The following is a 24,285-nucleotide window of genomic DNA, read 5'->3' on the forward strand; positions in this document are numbered from 1 at the left end:
CTAGATGGAACTTTGACTCTGTCTAGCAGGCTTCTTCTTCTTTTCTTATGTGCTTATAGGCTGATGCACGTAGAGACTGACACAGTCGTGACTTTTCCCATTTGTGGGCTGAGAGTATAAAATGTGAGGAACGAAGATTGCCTAAGAGAGCAATTCTGAGTAGGTCTACTCAGATGTGTCCTATTGCAGTCAATGTGGCTCACTCCCTGAGAAGTGTTCTTAGAATTGTAGCCTATAACTAGCACAGTTTAGCAGTGCACCAGATGTGAATTTATAATAAACTTTGTTACCCGGCATAACATTCTGCTGTAGGAGGATTGCTTTTTTTTTTTGCCCAGCTGCAGATGGCTGGCTGCCTAAGCTGTCATAGCAGTCCCAAAAGGGGCAAAGGATTTTTGCCAAAATGGCCAGCAAAACTGTAGCTAAACGAGACTCTTTAAATAGCCACTCAATTTTGAACCGTCCTCTGATTATGCAAAAAAGTGTTGGATCTTTTCCCCTAGGCCCCTCTAACAAACAAAGACAGTCTGTCCGGATCTCTTTTATTGGCTAATGTGCTGCAAAAGAATGCAAGTCTCCATTTGCTGCCATAAAAAGAAAACTTTAGCGAGAACAAACCTGATGGAGCTCAGCTTTTGAAACTTTGTCCATGCCATCTTCTTATTTTCTGACCAGCTGATTAGAGATAACTCAGAGATGACAACATTCCAGGTCTCTCCCCTCCCCCAACCTCTAGCAGGTTTGCTGGGCTAGATGCTTTGATTTAAATCCCACCCTGCTAGACTGATTAAGCCCGAGGAAAAGCTCTGCAGAGTCATTTGGGAAAATAGTGGGAGCCCTGTTAACATATGGTGCTGATAAGCATCTCAGTATCGGAGATAAGAAGTTGTTTAATGGGATTTTAGGGAGCTTGGCTTTTGTTACCAAAAAGCTGGGCAGTGTAAAGTGTAATCCTTACACAAACGTAATTAGCTGTTAACCCTATCAGGAGATACCGTTCAGCTAACTAATAAATTACAGCCCGATGGCCTTAAATTGGTTCACCAGAAGGGCCTGCAGACCAGAAGGGTTTGCACGGCAGCAGTTTATTTAAGGCTGTCAGGGTGGTACTGGAGTAAAGTTTGCCAGGTCCCCCTGGCCACCAGCAGGGGATAGGGGCAGGGCTATTTTTGGGCAGGAACGCACAGGAACGGAGTTCCGGCTGGCTCCTGAGTTGGCCACACCCAGCAGGAACTCAGCCGCCCTGAGCCACCGGGTAGGGCGGGATAAAAATCTCAAAAATAAATAAATAAATAAATAAATTAGCATAATAGGCCACACCTAACAGCAGACACTCATTAGGATTGGCTACATTAGGGGTGTGTGGCCTAACATGCAAAGAAGTTCCTGCTACAAAAAAAGCCCAGGGTTTTGACAACAAAGTAAACAGAATAAGAAGCAAAAGGTGGGTGTGGTTGGATGACCACACTTCTGGTAACATGTGGGGTGTGGCCTAATATACTAATGTGCTGTGCTGTCAGGGGTGTGGCCTAGTATGCTAATGAATCTCTGCTGTTGGGTGTGGCCTATTATGCTAATGAGTTCCTGCTGGGCTTTTTCTACAAAAAAAGCCCTGGATAGGGGGATAGGGTTACCAGATCCAGGTTGGGAAACCTCTGGAGATTTGGGAATGTTGCCTGGGGAGGAAAGAGACCTCAGTGGGGTACAATCAATGTCACAGAGTCCACCCTTCAACAAGTCTCAGCAGATTTATAGCAACCCCATGGGGTTATCAGGGCAAGAGATGTTCAGAGGTGGTTTGTTCCATTGCCCGCCTCTGTATCATGACCCTGGTATTCCTTGGTGGTCTCCTGTCTAAATACTGACCACGGCTGACACTGCTTAGCTTCCAAGATCTGACGAGATCAGGCTCACAAACTAGAATTTTTACTCACGAGACTCCATAGCTTAGAGGGAGCATTGGTTATGGGTGCTCCCTCTCCAGACTATCCCTGTCACAATTACACTTTAAAAAAAAATCCAATCACGAACAGAAATTTCTCAAAGGATTCGCCAAGCTCAAGTGTCCTAAACACAATAGTGATTAGGAATGGCCCCCTTCAGAAATGTAGAAATTGAATACCAAAGTATGGAACTGGTGAAGTTTTCTGCACTTTCATCCCCCCCTCCTCCATTTTGTCCTCACAGCAGCAACCCTGTGAGGTAGATTAGGCTGAGAGAGAGTGAGTGGCCCGAGGTCACCCATCAATCTTCAAACCTGGGCCTCCTGAATCTTACTCCAACACCTTAATCACTGTACCATGATGGCTCTTAACCAGTGCCCCTGCTACATAAGTAATCATCTCTTTACATTACCCCCTTCTCTCCTCCTCCTTCTGTAAACACCCTGCTATCACCTGTCATGGTAGCCAAAGGGAGAGTTTCAGGATTATTTAAGCATGATGAGGTTGATAGTCATCAGGGAAAATCCACCCACAGGAATCTTTATGTAGGTGGAGAAACAGCTGCCCCTTTTCAAGAAATTCTATAAATGAACCTACATTCTTTAATGGAATCGTTCATGTCACAAATTTAAAAGGACCTATTTTTTTAAATGAAGTGGGGTGAATTGGTGACTCAGATGGCCTGGTGTACCCCCTGGCTCCATTCTTCTGTGACCCTGGGTTTCCATTTGGTTTCTGGCAGCCAAAACTATGAGCTTCGTTGTCTTTAAGAATGCTTCTCTCTGTATGAGTCGCCTTGTTTGTTAACAGCTGAGACCAGCAGGTGAGGTCATGCTCCGTCACAAAGGAAAGTGAGATCAAGTGGCAGTGAGAGCTGAGACTTTCATTTGCCGTGGTCTCCAAAACCATGGAGGGGTTGGGACACAGAGCTGCCCCAGGGAGGTTTGCAGTAGAAGCCTCCCTCATCCATGAAGCTTACTGGGCTGACATTGAGCCAGTCACATCGAGCCAGAAGACGAGTATCCAATAATCTAAATATTTATTCTCCTCTTTCCCCCTGAATTTACAACAATAGAATGCAAACTACTTAAATAAAACAAATGCCCCCCCATGAATCAGCTAGATCTTGGGCCTGTCCTGGATCCAGTGTAAGTTTCCCAACCTCAGATTTGGGCCTGGAGTTCTCCTAGAATTACAACTGATCCCCAGACTACAGAGATCAGTTCTAGGGTTGCCAGGCCGCTGGTCCAGGTGGGGTTCTCCTGCTTTTGTGGGCCCCTTTCCGCCGCTGCCCAACTGTCCGGCGGGGGGACCCCACACACAAATGGCTCCCAACTCGACGTAATGATGTCACCTGGAAGTCATCACATCACTGACTTCAGGGGGGCAATCCTCTCGTTTTTGGGCAAAACTCTATGGTAAAATTGGGTTCAAACCCTAAAACTAGAGCCCAAAAGTTAGAGCACCTGTTCCGTCTGACGCTGAGTCAACAGCGCCTTCTGGACAGATTCAACGCACGGCCAAAGTAGAATTAAATCATTTTTATTCATTTCCACACGCATTCAGAAGAGTTCTTACTCACATCTTTTGTAATCTAATTCCATTCACTGGCTTATGGTGAAAAGGATTGCGCGTCCCACCTCCTTGCCATTTAAAGAGAACAAAGGCCACGGGAAGAGAGCTGTAAACTCGAATCCTCGCGCGTCTCTGTGTGCCGGATGCTGTGGGATGTCTAACTAAAGACTTCGATTCCCAGGAACCACTGCTCTTAAAGATATATGGCAGTTCTACTTAACTACAGTTTAAACGCTGGCTGGTGCAGCACAGCACCACTCCCCTGAAGTCGGCAAGACGATGATGTCATGCGTGCGCCAGAAGATCCCAGAATAGACCCAGGAGCCCCTCACTGGAAGCCTAATACTCTCCCTTTTGAAAATGGCAACCCACACTTTGGAGTTTGCTTTCAAGTGAATTTACTGCAACAGGATTTTGCAGAAAGAGACAATAACTGACTGCAGGCTGTTAATGCAACAGAGAGACCTGCAAAGCACAAGCACCAACCCAGACTAACGCACAGGAGAGAGAGAAACAACAAGAGAGAGGCTGAACTGAAAGAGGAAAATATTCAATAAACGCTAAATGCTAGAGAATGCACCACAGCTCCCCCTACGGTACAAGTGGACTAAACTACTCTATCAGCTGTATTTACAGTAACTGGACTCTTAGCAGGCTGCTGCTTCTCCAACATGGCATCACTTCCCTGCTGAGTTCCATCTGCTCCCCAAACTCCACCCTTCCCAGGTTCCACCTCCAAATCACCAGGAATTTCCCCAGTTGGAGATGGCAACCCTAACAGATAGGGTTGCCAACCTCCCCGGTTTGCCAGGGGTCCCCCATTTTTGGGGGGGTTCTACCCGCCGCTACGGGGGAAGCCCCACCCCCAACACCCACAGCCACCCATCTCTCTTCCTTTAAGTGTGTGGAACCCGTGTTTCCTCCCAAGCCCAATCTCCGCAAGCTTGCAAGGAAATGCCAGCTTCATGCTCTTAAAAGGGAAATGCGGCTGCTCTTAAAGGGGAAACGCCGGCTCCTGCATTTAAAAGGAAAACGCCGGCTCCTTGAAGTGCAGGGAACTGCCGTTTCTGGAGATCTGGCGCACAGGCGGGGGTGGGGGTGGCGGACGTCCCCAATGTGATGTCATCACGTCGGGGATGACCCGCCCCCTCCAGGAACGCCCCCAAAGTCCCCCGCTGGGGGTGGAAGATGGACTTGGCAACCCTACTAACAGTGGGCCAGCTCATCCAAGGCCACAGGCCATGAGCCATGGGGTAACAGACTCACACGTCTGGCCATGGCCAAGCTTTATCCCTGGAAAGCTGAAGAGAAAACAAAGGCTCACCTCTCATATTACAGCTGGTAGCCATGTTCTTCCTGATCTTCCTTCCCTACTTATTCCCAGAGAGTCATTCTGATGTACTTTTTTATACTTCTGTTGCCATTTAATTTATTTTATACTCAATACTGAGATTAAGGTATTTGTATTATTACTGGATTTGTATGTCTTGATTTGTGTTGCTAGCAGCCTTGAATGCTGGAAAATGTGGGGTACAAATCCTTTAGAACAACCGATCAGTTATTTAATTCTGCAAACACTCCCGGTTTGTATAAATACATAGGCTTTCGTCAAAAAAACTTGAAAGAAAACTAAAGTGCCGGCTTTACTATTCCAACTATTTAGTTCTGTCTTCATTGCAAATGGCCAGATTCAATTAACGTAGGTGGTGATCTGTAGTGACTTAGCCATGAAAGCAATTCTACGCAGGCCTATTCAGATTTATGTCCCATGTTAGTCCATGAGGCTTACTCCCAGGAAACTGCCCTTAGGGCTGTAGCCTGTGCCTGAAACGAGTGTGAATCCATGTTGTCAAGTATACTGAGAAACTGTTGAATAGGACTTGTTCTTAAAATCCTTATTCTTTATTAATCACATTCAATCAGTCTTTATTAAAAAGGGTTATAGATCGACACAAGTCACAATTCGCATAATTCACAGTGAATATTCTGATAGGAAGGATTTTGGTGTGATATTCGGCGGATGTTGCGCGAACGTCTGTGGCCTGAGGCAGTCCAGCCTAAAGACTGACTACTGCAGGAAATAGATCTTACTTGTGGTGGACTTCTTGTTGCTTCCTGACCCAGCTTTCTCCACAAACACCATTTTAGCTGAATCAGCCTGGGAATCCCTTTCCTGATTTTCTGCTGCAGACATTTTCGAAACAAAGACGTTTGAGAACCTGCGAAGGGTGGGAGTAGGGCTGCCAACCTCCAGGTGGGGTCAGGAGACCTCCTGCTATTACAATTGATCTCCACAGAGATCAGTTCTCCTGGAGAAAATGGCTGATTTAGAGGGTGGGCTCTATGGCATAGTACCCTGATGAGGTTCCCCCCCCAACCCCGCCCTCCCCAGGATCCACTCCCCAAATCTCCAGGTATTTCCCAACCCGGAGCTGGCAGCCCTAGGTGGGAGAAAGGGAGATGTTCATTCCACTCCAGTTTGTGTAATCCTATTACCTTGGCTGCTTTTAAAGAAAGGTGCTCATTTCTTAATAGCTGCAGGATAGTGAGGACACTGAGGAGTAAAATACTTGCAGGACTAATTGCTAAAACCCACCAGAATTCTGGCTTGGGTTTACCTAATGACCTTTCTTTCCCATACCAGGGCAGGGCAAGCTGAACAGAACAAGATGCCACAACCACATAATACCTTTTTTAAAAAAAAAAGAACAGCCAACCAAATTGACACAGAACACTGTGCAACCTTTTGAGCTCATCAGAAATCTTCACCAGGCTAGTGGTTACAAAAATTAAAAAATGAAGACAGGGGAAAAGCAGATTTTCCAGGTCAAGATCTTGAGACCCTGTCTTGTCAGCCTTTAGTATGAGGTGCTGACAGGGTCACAGTTTAATTGCCGTAGATGTTCAATTACAGCAGTTGCATTCTGGGAAGAAACAGCCAACAATGGAGGGTCATCCTATTTGAAAAAACATAGACCTGTACTCCCCCCCCCCAATATTTTGTGTCATTTTAGCTGGACCCCCACCGCATGGATTTTGTTTCTTGTTCTGGATTTTTCATGGGTCAAGATGGCTGTCTACAACTTTGTTCAAACTGATCAGGCCATACTATTAGATCTAAAAAAAACATACAGTCTTTCATTCACACGAAAGATTATTCTAATGGGCTTTGTTTCATGGCATAAAATGTAATGCATTTGGCTACGTGGCAGTCTTCAGGAGATAATTTTACAATAACAACCCTTTGGGTGCACTTGAATGTTTACTTTTAAATGACAGTCGCCAAGACTTCATTTCCCCCCCCTGATAAAACTATTAAACTGCCAGCAACTGTTTAGTGTCACAGCTTGGTTAAGTACTAGCCCAGTATGGCGTAGGCAGATAAGGCAATGCAATTATGAACACAAAGACCAATCATATTATTAAATCAATGGCCTTTTCAACCACATCTTTCCATTAACTCTGCTATTTCCTTGATGAAGATAATTAGGTCTTATTAGCAATTTGCAGTCCATATTAATTTTTATGGATATTGCAGAGTGTGCTGCCATTGCCACGGTGATTATATCCCATTCGACCCCGACTTAAATGTGCAGATTTATGCAGAAACATTCCAGAGAGCAAGAACAATGATGGTATTCCAGGTTGAATAATGGTACTGAAATCTTGTGGGTGGCTTCAAAAACGGGTGCATTCATAGATTTTTCTGCAAGATTATGGTGCAACATTTTGAGACTGTCCTGCACATCAGTGCTAATATTGCTTTGATAAACGCAGAATGAATGCAATCAACCAATCAATCTAATTTATTACAGCAAGAGCCAGTAAAACAAAAGAGTACAGTGCTATAATTTGAACTATGCAGTGGTAACATGCGTTTGTGGCAGGGAGCCAGAGCTAGTCCTTGGTGCATGTATCTGTAAGGGCTGCATCTCCAGAAATATGTTTGACACCAGTGCCTCTCACAATTTGGGAGACATAGCTACGAAAGCTTCATTAATAAGGGAGCCATTATGAGGGAAAAGATGGTAACTTGCAGGGTTAGTCCAGTCTAACTACTGAAATCAATGGGTTGGGCCATCCACATAGGATCTGTATAGGATGGCACAGTTGCATTGCCATCCTAAGCAAACTCTTCTAAACCAGTTTTTGAAGCCACTCATGCAGAAGGTCCCACGTTCAGTCCTTGGCATCTCCAGTGAAAAAATGACCAGGTAGTAGGCAGTGTTCCCTCTAAGCTGAGTTAGAGTGAGCTAGCTCACAGTTTTTTATCCTCCAGCTCACACATTTTTGTCTTAGCTCAGGAAGGATGGCTCCAGAGCAAACTAATTAATGCAGGAGCCAAATGGCTCGCTCACAACTTTAATGCCTGTAGCTCACAAAGTAGAATTTTTGCTCACGAGACTCCACAGCTTAGAGGGAACATTGGAGTAGGTGATGTGAAAGACCCATGCTTGAGACCTTGGAGAGTATTTGCCAGTCTGAGTAGGGCGATACTGATTTTGATGGACCCGTGGTCTGATTCAGTATTAATGATTCAGCTTAATGTGTTCATGTGTTTGTGAGTGTTGGAACAGCAGGTTGGAGGAACGTTGCTTCATACTCTCCTGGAACCTCCCAGATATTATATACATGTAGGGTTAGGTCTTAACATGTACATGTATTATATTTTTGAGCTTAGCATTTGCCCTATTTGGTTTTGACATGCTGCGTATTTTGTAGCAAACAGAACTCAACTGAGCTGTGTGATAACGTGCACGTGCAAAACGTTGATTACACTGTGTTGCCCTGTTAGGAAGGAATACAGTGAAGAAACCCAGGGCTTTTTTTTTTGAAAAAGAGGTGCCAGAACTCTCAAGAGGGAAATGAAGTTTTCAATCTGTAGACTGAAAACTCATGAACTTTTAAACATTTTAAAAAGAATTTTGTCGAAGAGGTTCCGAACGCTGTTCTGGTGCGTTCCCCCAGAAAAAAAAGCCCCAAAGAAACCTGTTGAACAGCCACAAACCCGTCAACGAACAGTCTGTTGAAAAACTGGCTTCCTGTTTTCCACTGCTGAAAAGGATGTGAACCAAACCAATCGGTGTCCAAGCACCTCTAACTCAGTTTGTTTTGGTTCTCCAGAGAGACCCCGGCAACTCTGTGGGATCTTGATGTAATTTATTTGGTGATCAAGCATGCAGAAGTTAATCAGAGGTTCCTCAGGGAGAAGATAAGTCATGTCATGCAGCTTTCCCAAATAAACATTTAGTTGCAACCTAAAATGTATTCCAGAATCCTCTGCAATGCACCTGGGTTCCATCAAGAACGTGAAGGAGTGTGGAAAGGACTCCCTGATGTAGAACAAATGAAAGCCACTAAGCCAGAGCTGTGCAGCTTTTTCCAATCATTTAGTTGTGAGTGAACAATGCAGCCGTAACATTTCAGATATTCAGCAAGGACACCAGGACACCAGCAACCTTCAACCAGTGAAGCGATGCAAAAGGAAATGGACTCCAGATTCAGGAACTACTCCACTTCCCATGCCTTCTGAACAAGGTTGGGAAGAATGCAGCAGTTCTAACTATAGATATCCTGTACGGCTCTCCTGACTTGGTAAAGCTGTCAATTCTTTTTTACAATGTAGAGATGAATTTAACAATTATTGAACCCTACACAGAGCCTTATTCCACATTTTCATTTGCAGGCTTAGACATCTGCGTATTGGCTCATCTCTTTCTGTGATGCACATTTCACTGGGCAGTGGAACCCATGGAACCTGGGAGGGGAACTCTCCTTGTCTGGAGGGCTTCAAAATGAGGTTGGACAGACATCTACCGAGAATGCTCTAGCTTGGTGGTACCCAACCTTTTTGAGTATAAGGACCCCTTTTTTATGTCAAAAAATTTCATGGACCTCCATGTGGTAGTAGTTGTACTATTAATACCCATTGACTGAGAAAACACACAATAACAAAAAGCTACTGTGAATTCAGTAATACTTTTAAATGACTTTGTGTTTTGTTTATCACAACAGCATCTACATTTGAAAAAGGTAAAGTGTGTGTGTGTGTGAGAGAGAGAGAGAGAGAGAGACAGACAGACAGACAGACGGACACTATTTATTCAGTCTACAGAAGGTATTTTGCTTATTTATTATACTGAATCATTTAAATTGCAACTTTCAAAGACTGGAAGTCGGGGTAGACACTATAGATCAATGACTTAACACAGTATAAGGAAGCTTTGTCTGTTTTTATAGTCTGGTGTTACTGCTTATTTGCGTCCTAGAATGACCCCTTTGCTAACCCAGGTAGCGGTTAGCCTGTAGTAACAGGAATACACTTGGATGCCCAATTTGCTTTCAGTAACTGACAGAACAAGTGGTGGATGCTTATTTATTTTGATTTTAACCCTGCTTTTCATTGATAACTTGGCTCCCAAGGATCAGAATCTAACACAAATAATGATAAAAATGTAATACAAAATGTTCATTGTGGAGAGAATTCTCAGTTGTGCTGGACCCAGGTGTGAACAAGAGATACCTAGCTGCTCTCTCCCAAAGGCCTTAAACCATTTTGGGTTGGAGTACGGGGGAATTCTCCAGAATATATTATCAGATCTCTGGGCACCTGAGTCCTTTCTTCAGCTGATAATGTAGTGATAACTAATCTAGGGGGCACTGTATAGGCCTAGTCCAGTGGTATCTTAACAAGTAACAAAATTGATTCCAGCATAAGCTTTCATGAGTCAGAGCTCATTTCAGATGCATGAACTGTCTGAGGGTGTGTCAGCAAACTGCCAATGTTTTGTTTTCTTCTTTCTCTGTGCGCTTGATTGCTTTCGCTTTCATATGTAGACCTGTTGATGCGCTTAATTGCTTAGCTGCAGGAACATCTATATCTCTCAAGGCCACAGGTGGTTGCTGCTGCCGAATAGTTGCTTGGGTGATCTCATGGAAAACCGTGGGAAGGAGATAGCTTGGGTTGCCTAGAAGCGTTTTCTCCCAGGCCCGATGGCTCATGCAGGAACTCCCGCAATTGGGCCTCAGTGGTTTGAATGTACTATAACATGCCATGCTCTGTATTCCCCTCTCATTCCGAACAGTGTTCCTGTCCATGCATCTATAGCTTCAAATAAAGTAAAACCTTCCTGCAAGTGTGTACTTCATTGTTGCTGTGGGTTCTGACAGGGTGACTCCTCCCCCGCCCCACACCTACTGGGCTACCCTGGGCTGATTGAGAGGGAGAGGCTGCATCCCAGTGAAGCTCCAGGCCCCCGACGGCTTCCTGGTGCAGCTCTGGGCCTTCCTGGAAGGCAGAGAGGTGGAAGGGGCCAGGAGAACCAACGGATGGGTCCACAAGGGAACTGCCAGCTGAAGAGCAGCTCCATAAAGGGCTGCAGCCCAAACCTCCATTCAAGGAGCAGGCATTTCTGGTTGTTGCTGGAGATGGGAAGGGGTGGCTCCAACCTGGTGGAACACTCAGCAGAGATCAGGGCCCTGTGGGACTTGTTACGGTTCCGCGGGGCCTGTAAAGCAGAGTTGTTCCACCAGGGAGTGGTTGAGGGCAGTGACGGGCTCCATCTTGACGGGCTCCATCTTGATTTGGCCACCCCCCCTTTCTTCCTCTTTCCCCTTTCCTCAGAGCTTTTCTGGTGGATGCTATAATTCACGGCCCCCTGAGATTAATGCCAACTTTTAGTTGTATAGTGGGAAGTATTTATTATGTATTTTATTGTATTTATGGTAACTACGTACCAGTTTTATGACTTGAATGTTGTTATAAATATTGTTACCCACTCTGAACCTGGTTTCCGGGGAGATTTATAGTGGGATTCAATAACAACAGCAGCAGCAGCAGCAGCAGCAACAACAGACACCAAAGTCTCTCACATGGTTCTCCTCTTGAGTAGCCAAGCCACCCTGACTAGGCCAGTGTACCCTTGGGGGCCTCCAGTGAGGGATGTCCTGATGATGCCGGTTTGGATGGGGGTTCAGAGCAGGCAGGCCCTGGTGGGGAGGCATGGCTGTGCTGTGGCAAGCCAGCTGGTGGGTGAAGTCCAGCTGGCACCTGGACTGACAGATTTGGGGGGGCATGGTGAGGCCAGAGGAAAGGCTTGGATGGTTTCATGGTAGGGTTTGCCAGGGGATAGGGGGGTAGGGTTGCCAGATCCAGGTTGGGAAACTCCTGGAGATTTGGGGATGGAGCCTGGAGATGAGAGGGTACAATGCCACAGAGTCTACCCTCCAAAGCCTCCATTTTCTCTTGGAAAACTAATCTCTGGAGTCGGGAGATAAGATGCAATTCCAAGGGATCCCCAGGTCCCACCTGGAGGCTGGCATCCCTAATTCACAGACCCCTTTAAATAACTTCGTGAGCCGCCCCGCCCCTGCATCGAGGTCTCCAGCCCACAGGTTGGGAACCCCTTTGCTAGCTTTGGATTTCTTACACTGAACAGTGGCGTGGACTAGATGGCCTGTTCATTCCTGTCCACTCAAATGATGACTGCAATGTCAAGGGAAGGCTTGCAGGTATGAAACACCACCACAGCACAAACTCTAGAGACAAATTCCCATCAGCGCGACACAAATGCTCTGTTTTTCAATGCGAGCAGTTCACACATTCAGCTCCTAGTAATCTGATATTTATCGAGCGGTGCACACGGATGTGTGGAAGAGCCCAAGAGAGGGTCTTTGTTCCATCCTTCATCTCTCAAGGGCTGAAAGATAATGCCTTGGAAGAAAGGGTTTGCTTTGATTCTTCTGCAGGGTCATTGGTTCCACAAAGCAAAGTTATCTCTCTTTGTGTGTGTGTGATAGGCTCCCAAGAGGCATTTGCTGTGGAAAAAATAACAATGTGGATTAGAAAACAATACTCCAAATGCACTTGCCTCAAAACAGACCTGCACTTCCCGATCCAGTTAAAGGAAGCAAACAAGCAAGGCAAAGAAGGTGAACTGAAGAAGCAAAGGAAAAGCGTTCTATTATTTATTTTTTAAAAAACAGAAGTTCACACGGAAACCAAATTACAACATCAAACCTTCCAAGGCTATTTCAGGAGACAAAGCCGCTTGCTGATTTTCACGTAGCAGGTTTATTCTGGTACAGTCCTGTAATATTTTTAACATCTGAAGGCTTCGTTTTCTAAAATGATCACCAGTGGTCTCTTAATGGTTACTGGTAACAACTGAAGCAGCTTACAAAATGAAAAAGTATACCACACTGTATCTAAAGAATTCTAAAGATATGTTTTCATTCAAAATGAGGTTCTTCATGTATCAGTGTTGAAATGACATACAAGAATTTCACATATGCACACTTCAAAGCAAATATAAAACATTTATTTACCTAGTGTCAGGGCTTTTTTTGTAGAAAAAGCCCAGCAGGAACTCATTAGCATAACAGGCCACACCCAACAGCAGAAACTCATTAGCCTATTAGGCCACACCCCTGACAGCGCAGCTCATTAGCCTATTAGGCCATGTCCCCATGTTGCCAGAAGTGTGGTCATCCAGCCACACCCACCTTTTGCTTCTTATTCTGTTTACTTTGCTGTTAAAACCCTGGGCTTTTTTTTTGTAACAGGAACTTCTTTGCATGTTAGGCCAATCCTAATGAGTTTCTGCTGTTGGGTGTGGCCTATTATGCTAATGAGTTCCTGCTGGGCATGGCCAGCTCAGGAGCCAGCCGGAACTCCGTTCCTGTGCGTTCCTGCCCCAAAATAACCCTGCCTAGTGTAAGGTAATAAAAGCCCCCCCCCCCAGTTAATTGAGGTTCAATTGAAGAGTACATAGGGAAATATATAACACAGAAAAGGAAGAATATGGGGAAGTAAATATATTTAAATATAATAAAATATATGTTATTCCAGTCCAGATGAGATTATAAAATAAAATAAAAACACAGTTTTTTTCAACTTAGGCTGTGATCACACACACGAAATAATCCACTTTCAATCCACTCGCTATGCACTTTCCAACTGGATTTTTACTGTGTGAACTGGCAAAATCCAATTCAAAAGGGCATGGAAAGTGGATTACTTAGTGTGTGTGATCACGGCCTTTGTTTAAAGAGGAAAGAGGTCATAGAAAATGTGCTGTCACTATTGGTTGGGGATAAGGTAGAACTCTGGTGAAATTATCCCTTGCCTTTTGGGAATGGGTTGGGTTTATCGGCTAAGTGCTGCACTGGATGGTGGAGTTTTATGGTCCCTGGGGCAGTTAATGATGGTTTGGACAACTGGGGAAGAAGGACAGTTCAGACTCTGGAAACCCTGGAGAAGAGAAGCAGACAAAACAATGTTTGTGGGAAGAAATTATGAATGACCCACTGAACGACCCCTGATGGAATACGTTAAGCTCAAGTAAAGTTCATATTCACATTGGACATTAACCTACTTTCATATCTAGTAACTGTTTCTGCATTTCATAAATCTTTAACAAAATAAATGGGATGGACACGGAGAATTTTCATGGATGGACAGGATATATCTCCACGGAGTACAACTCTCTCACACGCATGAACACAAATGAAGCTGCCTTATACTGAATCAGACTATTGGTCCATCAAAGTCAGTATTGTTTACTCAGACTGGCAGCAGCTCTCCAGGGTCTCAGGTGGAGCTCTTTCGCATTACCTACTACCTGATCCTCAAATTGGAGATGCCAGGGATTGAACCTGGGACCTTCTGCATACCAAGCAGATGCTCTACCACAGAGCCATGGCATCCCTCACACTTCCTACTTTTACAGCAGAACAAGATGGTCCCTAAATTGCTTAACCTTAGGGACAGGAAATCCTGTCTCCTCTACTACGTGTGGAAGTTTTCTGTGGGATTCAAACCACTGTGTGTTGATTCAATAGTATATATGCTCTGGAGTTCAATAAAGCTCTTCTGTTGGACCTGTTGTTGCTAGGCCTTGCTTGTTATCCTGTATTCAGATATCACCAAGGCAAATCTACACAGCTCATTGGGAGCACTCTCTTGATGTCCTGACTGCTCATGACTTCATTAGACATGGAGGGGGTTTTGTTTTTAAAAAGAACAAATTTAGAGTCCAAAGGCACCTTTAAGACCAACAAAGGTTTATTCAAGGTTTGAGCTTTCATGTGCATGCAAGTGTGCGTGCACACAAAAGCTCATACTGAATAACCCTTTGTTGGTCTTAAAGGTGCCACTGGACTCTAAATTTGTTCTACTGCTTCAGACCAATATGGCTGACCACCTGGAACTATTTTTTTTTAAAGAGTAAAGCTTATATGATTTTGCCCGTAAATCTCAATTTATAACTAGAGTGTTTTCTTTCATTTATCAGCTACATAATTGTCCCGTGGAAAATAAGATCTTAGAAAACATCTGGCATCCTCGGCTACCTGTAGAGATTTGTCTTGCTTAAGAGGAGGCTTTTGCTGGTCGCTACACCCATGTGCCGCCTTCTGAAATAAGAAGAGCAGCACAAATCCCTTGGCAGTAACCTTCCGTTTATTTGTGGGACTGTCGCCTCTGCCTGGCAAGAGCCTCAAGAGACCCTGCTCTTTCTCCTTAAGATCCTGGTTCGTGGGCTCTGCTTGTTTGTTTTGAAAATAAAACTGGCCATGAAAGTCCCCAGAAAGGAGAGTCGTGTGTTTTAATCATGTTGTGCAAGTTACTTGATATTACAGCCGAAAGGAGTGTGCTTCTCAGAGTTAATTGAGGTCAGCTTTGAACATGTTCTATTGGTTTCTGGTTGCTACCTTTCACAGCCATTTGTACAGGGCTTAATGCTAAAGTTGCCAGCTTTTCAGCTGGCCACTAAAACTGTTCCTTAACTGAATCTTAATGTGCAAACGTTCGCACGTGGGAATGTTTCTTGCCAAGCAGTGAAAAGCTTCCCATTTTGTTTGCTTGTTTATATCTCACCTTCTTGTCCCAAAAGGGGCTGTTAAAGGCCTACAAGCAGGCCAGGCCAGGCCAGGGTCCCCCCCCCCCACTAAACTGGGGCTCCGATCATACACAGAAGTTGCTGCGGGATACTCACGGATGCCAGGCGGATTTAACGGGCGCGATCACACCAGCACATCTGGCCAGCGTAGCGCACTCGTTGGCAAGCCATCTCATCCCGCTGAAGATCCGTAGTTCAAAGCTACTGCAGAAACACCAGTATTATCCGCTTGCGACGGGCCACAGATGGACGTCCTCTGTCTGATCGCTGCATGAAGCGCGCTGGAAACGTGTGCCGACAAAATGCTACCCCCGATTCCCTGCTGTCACATCTGATCGCATTCAGCCGGGTCACAAGTGCGGCGGAGCACAAAGCCACGCCTCCCCCCCCCCCGCATTCTCTGGCCAGTGTGACCGGGACCTGGTAATATTTTCTGCAGTCTTCCTCAAGTCTGATTCCATTCAGCACTCGTGTGCCCAAGCAATAGAAGATGTAGCCTGTAGTTTATTTCCTTGCATCCTGTATGATACAGTCAGAAAAGAGTTGGCCCTGAATCCATTTAGAACAGCAGTCCTCAACCTGTAGATCAAGTGGAGTGCAGAATGCCCTCTGCTGGGTCTTACGCCCCTCCAGAGCCACTGTTTCAACTTTGGTGAAAAGGGGAGTGAGTTAGTTCAAGAACACCTGACATGTTCCTAAAGAGTTAACTAAAAATGCACAATTTTTAAAAAAACCAAATTCCTATAAATCTTTATAAATTTGTCCTACAACAAAAATATATATTGCTTACTGTAACTCATCTATTTCTATTACGTGAGTTGTCAATAAAACAATATACTATTTGAATAATTAATGGAGCCACCCTCAACTAATTGGGAACGGTGTTCTTCAAATCTGATTGATATGGAGGGTGTCCACTGGATTCTCTAAATGAATCCAGCTTTAAACTGGCTATTGGGGGGGGGGGAGCCATGAAATATAGTATCTGAACCTCACCATTGCAGACCCTGTCCCCAAAACCTCTGTATAGTTTCCTTATTGTCCTGGAGTGACATATAGAGATTGACTTCAGTGTAACAAAAGAGCCCATGTATTCTTATTAGTCACTTTAAAGGATCATCCACAAATGTGCCAAAGGAATACTTCCTAGCAGGGCTTTTTTTGTAGAAAAAGCCCAGCAGGAACTCATTAGCATAATAGGCCACACCCCACAGCAGAAACACATTAGCATATTACGCCACAACCCTGACAGTGCAGCTCATTAGCATAATAGGCCACACCCCCGTGCCTTCCCTTGGCTTGCCCGGGCGCCCCGTGGCTGTGAGGAGCCTGGGCAAGCCGGCCCTTGGAGGGGAGGGGAGGCAGTTTAAACTGCCTTCTCTTGGCTTGGGTGTAGTGGGTGTGGCCAACTCTGAAGCCAGCCGGAACTCGGTTCCTGTGCGTTCCTGCCCAAAAATAGCCCTGCTTCCTAGAAGTTCTACCACAGAGTCCTAAAGGGGGGCTGGTGGTAGAAAATGCTGTCAAGTTACAGCTGACTTATGGTGACCCTGTATGGCTTTCAAGGCAAAGTGGCGTTCAGAGGTGGTTTGCCATTGCCTACCTCCTTGCCATGGCCCTGGTATTTCTTAGAGGTCTCCAATCCAAATACTAGCCAGGGCCAACTCTGCTTAGCTTCCAAGATCTGATGAGATTGGGCTAGCCTGGGATACCAAGGTCTACCCTGGTACAATTCTGCTCTTGTTTGGGACTCTGTTCTTGCTTCTGATCCTGAATCTGGAAATAGCTTCCTTTCAGATCACTCACCTATTTTGACCCAAAGGGATAGTAACCGGAAAAAGAACCTGAAAAAATATCATTACAAGTTGATAAATGTTAAACCCAGCTACATCCCATTGGCATAAATGGAATGTAACTGAATTGAGACTAAGGGTAAAATCCTAGGCACACTTATCTGAGAGACAAATTCCAGCATGGACTCATGTGGCTACCTACAGGCAACCTTAATTGGGGCCCTTTCTGCACTCTCCATGTTTACTGCAGTGTCCTCCAAGCAATTCTGCACTAAAATTGAACTCAACCTTCTTTTTAATCCAGACTACCCCCCACCCAATTCTGCACTAAAATTGAGTTCAACCTTCTTTTTATTTGGGGTTTCCCCCCCAGGGGTCATTTCGTAGAAAAAGAGCTAGGGGGACTCATTAGCATAACTCATTAGCATATGCCACACCCCCTGACATCACCGGAAGTGTGTCCTCCCCACAGCCGGCGGCGACCTCCAGCGGGCACCAGCAGGGAGCTCCAGGCCCCGCCCTCCCACACCTCACCCGGGGGGATGGCGTCCCCCCGCGTCCCCCCCAAATGACCCCTGTTCCCCCCCATTCTGCATTCTATTACCTCCCTTTAGTGGTCAGCCCAGTTTTAGCCTGCTGCTGCCCCATGTTATATGGATGCTGTTTTGCTGTGGACTTAAATTGCCTCAACTTGAACACTGAGAAAATCTGGACTGGCAGGCAAATGCGGAAAGGGAGAAAGTCAGTTTAGAAGGCATTAGAGCCAATAAACATGCTTTGGATCTTGCTGCGTTTTCCATTCCTCTAGCTCTTGTTTGCAGCTGCTGAATTCCTGTTCACATGAATCTCAAGGCATTTTCTAAAGTAACTTTAGAAGCAACCTTTGCACTAGACTGAAGACCTGTTTTCCCCCAGCCTTTTTTATTGTGAGGATACTTAAGAAAAATAACATATTGCGACCTGACATCTGCCTGTGTGACTAATAATATTTTCTGAGAAAATATTTTGACCTAGCAAAGGCTGTCAGTAATGGCAACAGATGGATGGTTCTCTTACATAATTGAGCTTAAACTTCCAAGAGAAGATCCTTTAACCTTAACTTGTTGAAAGACTCTATGAGAAAAGAGATCACCATTTGTCTTTAGAGTTACTCTTCTGTTGGCTGGAGTTACTTTAAAGATCATCTTTCGGTAGATAAACAAGCTTTGCTTATGAATCGCTTTAGCCTAGTGTTTATACAGACTGAAGTGTGAGGTGCCACAGTTTAGGTATAGACCAGCAGTCGATTTCATGGGATATTAGCCTGTAGTTCCATAAACTAACAAGTTAGTAAGTGCTGAGTACTTCAAGCCACCACCAGACCTGTGATACTAAGAGGAGTTTTATAGCATCACAAACACAAGGGAATCTGAAATGTTGAGCTGTATGTATAGCTTTAGCTTTTTTATTCCATTAAATAGCAAGAGCCTGATCTATAAGTGCAGTTTCTACATTTTAGCTATCGGTAACTTAAACTATCTTTAAGCTATCAAGAATGACCCAGTCTTAGCATCATACTATGGGCAACTCCCAGTGATAAACTTCTGCATGTGTACAGCAGCCAAGTCAAGAAAATGTTTGTAGGAATAAACCAACAGGCCCAGATCCTCTGGGTTATCAGAAGCACTATCGGGACTGAAATCAGGGCGGCATTAGCTAGTGACCCAGAACATCATGGCTCCCTCTCACTTTACTTTACTTACCAGAAGGAGGAGAAAAGAGGCAGTGGGCTCCATTCAAGAAAATAAAAGCTGCTTCAAGGATTGAAGCCCTGGATACCACTGGTCCACTTAGACTGCAGGGGTGTCATTGCCTGACCTCAGTGCCTGGAGTCCATTGGCCCAGTCTGGATCCATTTTGAACAGGATCTAGATATTAGGCAATGTGGAGTCCTGTCTGCAAAACATTTGTTGCCTTCAGAGTAGAGATGGCAACCTCCAGGTGGAGCCTGGAGATCTCATGGAATCACCACTGATCTCCGGATTTCAGCGATCAGTTCCTCTAAAGAAAACAGCTGCTTGGGGGAGTGCCTTCTGCGGAATTTTACCCCATTGAGGTCCCTCTTTTCCCAAACCCCACTACCCACAGGCTTCACCCCAAAACCTCCAGGAATTTCCCAACCTCGACTGGTGAACCTGCTTTAGAGTAGGGTTACCATATTTTGAAAAGCAAAAGGGGGGACATATTTGTTGATGGATTACTTCGACCAAGTGATCACTATGACAAATCTCATTTTAAACACGCCTTCTAGTTAAGCTGTGATCATTGCTACTAACTAGGAATGTTCCTAATCTTCCAACCCAAAATGAGGACATTTTCATCAGTTTTTTTAAAGAGCCCAAAAGAGGATGGACACCCCCCAAAAAAAAAAGAAAAAAGAAAAAAGAAAGAGGACGTCATCTTTTTATCTGGTAACCCTACTTTAGAGGATAAGTCTGGACTGAAGGTTGGCTTTGACAAGACAACATCAATGTAAACTTGGCATTCTGGGAAAAGAACTGTCACCATCTACCCCAGGGGTCTCCAACCTTATAGAGCCTGTGGGCACCTCTGGAGTGGTGAGTACCACCCCAAAATAGTTGTCATAGGAGGCAGAGCAAAATCTAAAATGGCTGCCACAGGAACTCCAGCCACATGGAATAGCTCCCTCCTTGCACCTCCAGGGAAATAGAAAACCACAAACTGGCTAAGTAAAGCCCAAGTGTTTACCAGCCCTCCCAGTCGTCCAATTGCAGCCATGGGAAACCCTCTCATTTGAATCAGCCCTGCCTTACAATGTCCTACCCACTTTCTGAAAATTTTGGTGGGCACCAAGGGAAGTACTGGCAGGCATCATGATGCCCATGGGCACCACATTGGAGAACCTTGATCCATACGCCCTAAGCAGCAGCTATACCCTTGAAAATGGCTGCTGTCTCACTATGCAAACACACCGTTTGGATCAAAAGAATCATTTTTGCCCACACAGTTACTTTCCTTGCATCTCCAGCCTTGTAAAGAATTTAGGATGTTTTGGCTGTGTGTCACAACACTGTTTTGCTGTGCTTCTGCCATCCCGCGTGCTTTGCCAATCCACCCCTTAAGCACTTTGGGGGAACCTGAACTTTGGCTACCTTTAGTACAATAGCTTCCGAAAGACCGTGTGCCTTTTGCTTTGTCAGAGGCACCTGTTTAATTGCATTCTTGGGTTTCATTTCACTCTGATGCACGACATCAAAGCTATTTTTAATTAAAGTTCTCCTACTTTATTATATCAGTTTGCAAGAGCTAAGCAAGGCGGTTGATGGGACGTTCTGAAGGTCATTAATTCATAGGGTCGCTATAACTCGAATGTGACTTGATGGCACATAACACACACATAACACACATAAGAGGGGCCTGAACGCAAGCAAAAAAAGAGAAAAAACAAAGCAAAAAGCCACTCTGCCTGGGCAGTGATTTTGACAATCATTCATTACTTGTACCATAACTAGAATATTTCTCCATTCAGTAATTTTCTGGCCATGTGAAGTCATCATAAGAGAGAGAAAAGTGGAAATGCATAAATAATTTGCAAGCCACAGCTTAAAAGTCTGAGTGACAGTTCTTTGGACAAAAAATATTGACATTTCTAAGCTTGCTTTAAAAAAGTGTCAGCCCCAACAAGCCAGCATGGTGTAGTGGGTAGAGCATCCGACTAGGATCTGGGAGACCCAGGTCTGAATCGCCATTCTGATATGGAAGCTTGCTGGGTGCCTTTGGACCAGTCACACACTTCCAGTCTAACCTACCTTTCAGAGCTGTTGTGAGGATAAAAATAGAGGAGGGGAGAACAATACTGCAAACCACTTTGGGTTCCCGTGATGGAGGAAACCAGAGTATCCTAGATATATAAAAACCCAGTGTATTGGCACTTTCCGGCTCTCCCATTTGCTGTGCTGTGTGCTCCATCAGCCACTGGCCCATCAACTGCCACCCCAGAGTACTTGCATGCCATTGGCTGGGTGCTGTGTGACTCACTTTTCCCTCAGTGGCTGTTGCTAGGCAACCAAGCTTGGTTCTGTCAGTAAAAAGGCAAAGGCAGGAAGCCCTTTACAGGCCTACTTTGGTCTTTGTGGGAAACTTATTGGGGGCCAGTCCTGACTAGGGTTGCCAGCTCCAGGTTGGGAAATTCCTTTGAGATTTTGTGATGGAGTCTGTGGAAGCCAGAGTTTGGGGATGGGCCTCAGCTGAATAGAATGCCATAGAGTCCACCCTTCAAAGCAGTTATTTTCTCCAGGGGGAGACATAGGTTCTTGCTGTGGAAGCTGAGTGAGTGATTTCGGACCATTCACAGAGTTTCAGCCTAACTTACCTCACAGGATTGTTGTGCAGACCAAAAGGGGGCGAGGAGAATGATGTAAGCTGCTTTGGTCCCCACTGCAGAGAAAGACTGTACTTTTCCTTGGTAGAGGCTGCAGGGAGGGGGGAGGAGATGAAAACCTGAAGTCAGAGGGGCAGGTAATTGTACATTGATGGTTGGCTGGAAAGGAAATAGGGTTGCTAACTCAGGTTGGAAAATTCCCAGAGATTTGGGGAGGGTGGAGCCTGGAGAGGGTGGGGGTTGAGGAGGGATGGGACCTCAGGAAGGTACAATACCATAGACTCCACCCTCCAAACCAGCCATTTCCTCCTGGGGAACCATTGTTGCTAATCTCCAGGTGAGGGCTGGAGATCACTCAGAATTACAACTGCTCTTCAGATGGCAGAGATTGGTTCCCGTGGAGAAAATGGTAGACTCTGTGTCATTATACCTTGCTGAGGTCACCACAGCAAATTGATGCTGAGTGCCCAAGTCTGTCATCGAGTCACAGCCGACTCAGGGGGGGCCCATGAAGTTCCACCTCATGGTGTTTTCAAGGCAAGAGAGAAGCAGAGGTGATGATTTGCCATCGACTGCCCTGGTTAGCTTCCAAGCTCTGATGGAATAGAGTTAGTCTTGGTAACACATATCTCTTAACCTTTTCTTAAACTCATCTGGGCTTCCACCTGGCCTCCAGAAGGCAGTGAAGGCCGTCAGCCTGTCCTTCCTGTTTTGGTCAAAGAGAGAGGCAGAGGAAGCTCTGTGACTGGATCTTCCCAGGGTCCTTGAAAGCTACATTTCAGCACTGTGGAGCCCTGTTTTCAGTTGTGGCTGCACAGAGAGTTGATATAATATTCTTACTCCTGCACAGTTTTGCCTGTTGAACTTGCCTCCCCCCGCCCATGCTACTATTAGCCTACAAAGAAGACCATCCTATTTTTTCCCCTCGCAAGGCCAATTCCAGTATTAGGAGGACACTGCCGTTTCAGAGGCCCCTGTTATATAAGCAAGAGTCAGATCTCATTTGAAGCTGCGTGTTTTGGGTTCATAAACTCCACAGATGCTTCCTAGAGCAGACACAGTCCGGCAGTTAAAAACAAAGAGAGACAATCTTCATTCGGTGAAGGAAAAGGTAGACCACTGTGGGAAAACATTGGAAGGGAATGAGATGGTGAAGCCAGAGAACAGGGAAGATGTTTTTGAAATCACACCTTTGGTGGCATGCATGCACATTCACAGGTGATATTAAAAACATATCTTAGTCTAGAATATATTATTTGTAACTGTTATTGATCTGTAAATGAAAAATGGAAGGAAGCCGGTTAAGAACTACACAGAAGTGTGTCACTTCACATTCTTCTGACTGCTCTGACATCTTTACTCTTGAGTTAAATAGGACTGACATTAGGGGCTACCAGGAGGGTGTGAGTCTCAGGAGACCTAACTTAACTCTTTGGTTATGGAGACACCTAGTGTTGGTGAGAAAAAAAGGTACTCTGATTCTGCAGCAATATTTATCTGGGATGTGTATGGACTAATTATAGTAATTTTTTCTGTGTAAATATGTATCTTTTAAACACAGGGATTTTTGTTGCATATTTTAAATATTTATTTATTTTTATTCAATTTTTATCCCGCCCTCCCTGCCACAGGCAGGCTCAGGGCGGCTTACAATAAGGGTTAAAACCACATTAAAACACAAACATGACAAGCATAGCTCAACAATACAATAGAATAAAATGAAAATAAAGTGCTGGTGACAATAACAACCCGGTGGCCATGATAGATGTTCCCCAAAAATGGCCCCCATCGGCATCCGGCATATTTAGTTCATATTCTCCAGTTCAGTTAATGTTAGTTGATGTTACTAATATAATTGATGTTATTAGTGGCGGCTCCTAGTCAAAGGCCTGGTGGAAGAGCTCCGTTTTACAGGCCCTGTGGAACTGTAAAAGGTCCCGCCGGGCCCTGATGTCCTCCTGGAGCTCATTCCACCAGTGTGGAGCTGCCACTGAGAAGGCGCTCGCCCTGGTAGAGGACAGTCTAGCATCTTTCGGTCCAGGGAGGGCCAAACAATTTTGTGACCCTGACCTCAGTGCTCTCTGGGGGACATGTGGGGAAAGGTGGTCCTTCAGGTAGGCAGGTCCCAGGCCATATAGGGCTTTAAAGGTCAAAACCAGCACCTTGAAGTGAATCCAGTATGCTATAGGCAGCCAGTGCACTGCCCTTAGCACAGGCTGGATGTGCTCCTGTATAGGGATGCCCATCAGCAGCCTGGCCGCCGCATTTTGCACCAGCTGCAGCTTTCTTATGAGTTGCTACACTACTTGTTTTTCATGGGTAGAGATATTTCTATCCCTTCCTTCCTTCAAGAAGCTCAGAGCAAACTATTCACAACAACCTGGCAAGGCAGATTAGGACGGTAAGGTAATACATGTCCACAGAGTTTCACATTGGGTATTACCATTCAGAAACTACCCCATTTAGGTCCCTTCCAACATTGCTTTGGTCAGGGGTCGTTTCGTAGAAAAAGAGCTAGGGGAACTCATTAGCATAACTCATTAGCATATGCAACACCCCTTGACATCACCGGAAGTGATGTCAGAAGGGGAAGCAAAAGGGGGGGAAAGGCATCTTCAAAAGCCTCCCCGCCCCTTCCCCAGCCAGGAAACTTTAAACCCCTTCTCACTAGAGTTGGGCCGCAGAAGGAGGAAAGA

The sequence above is a fragment of the Gekko japonicus genome, unplaced genomic scaffold (genome assembly GCF_001447785.1).
Source record: "Gekko japonicus isolate JY-2015 unplaced genomic scaffold, Gekko_japonicus_V1.1 scaffold896, whole genome shotgun sequence".
Taxonomy (NCBI): domain Eukaryota; kingdom Metazoa; phylum Chordata; class Lepidosauria; order Squamata; family Gekkonidae; genus Gekko; species Gekko japonicus.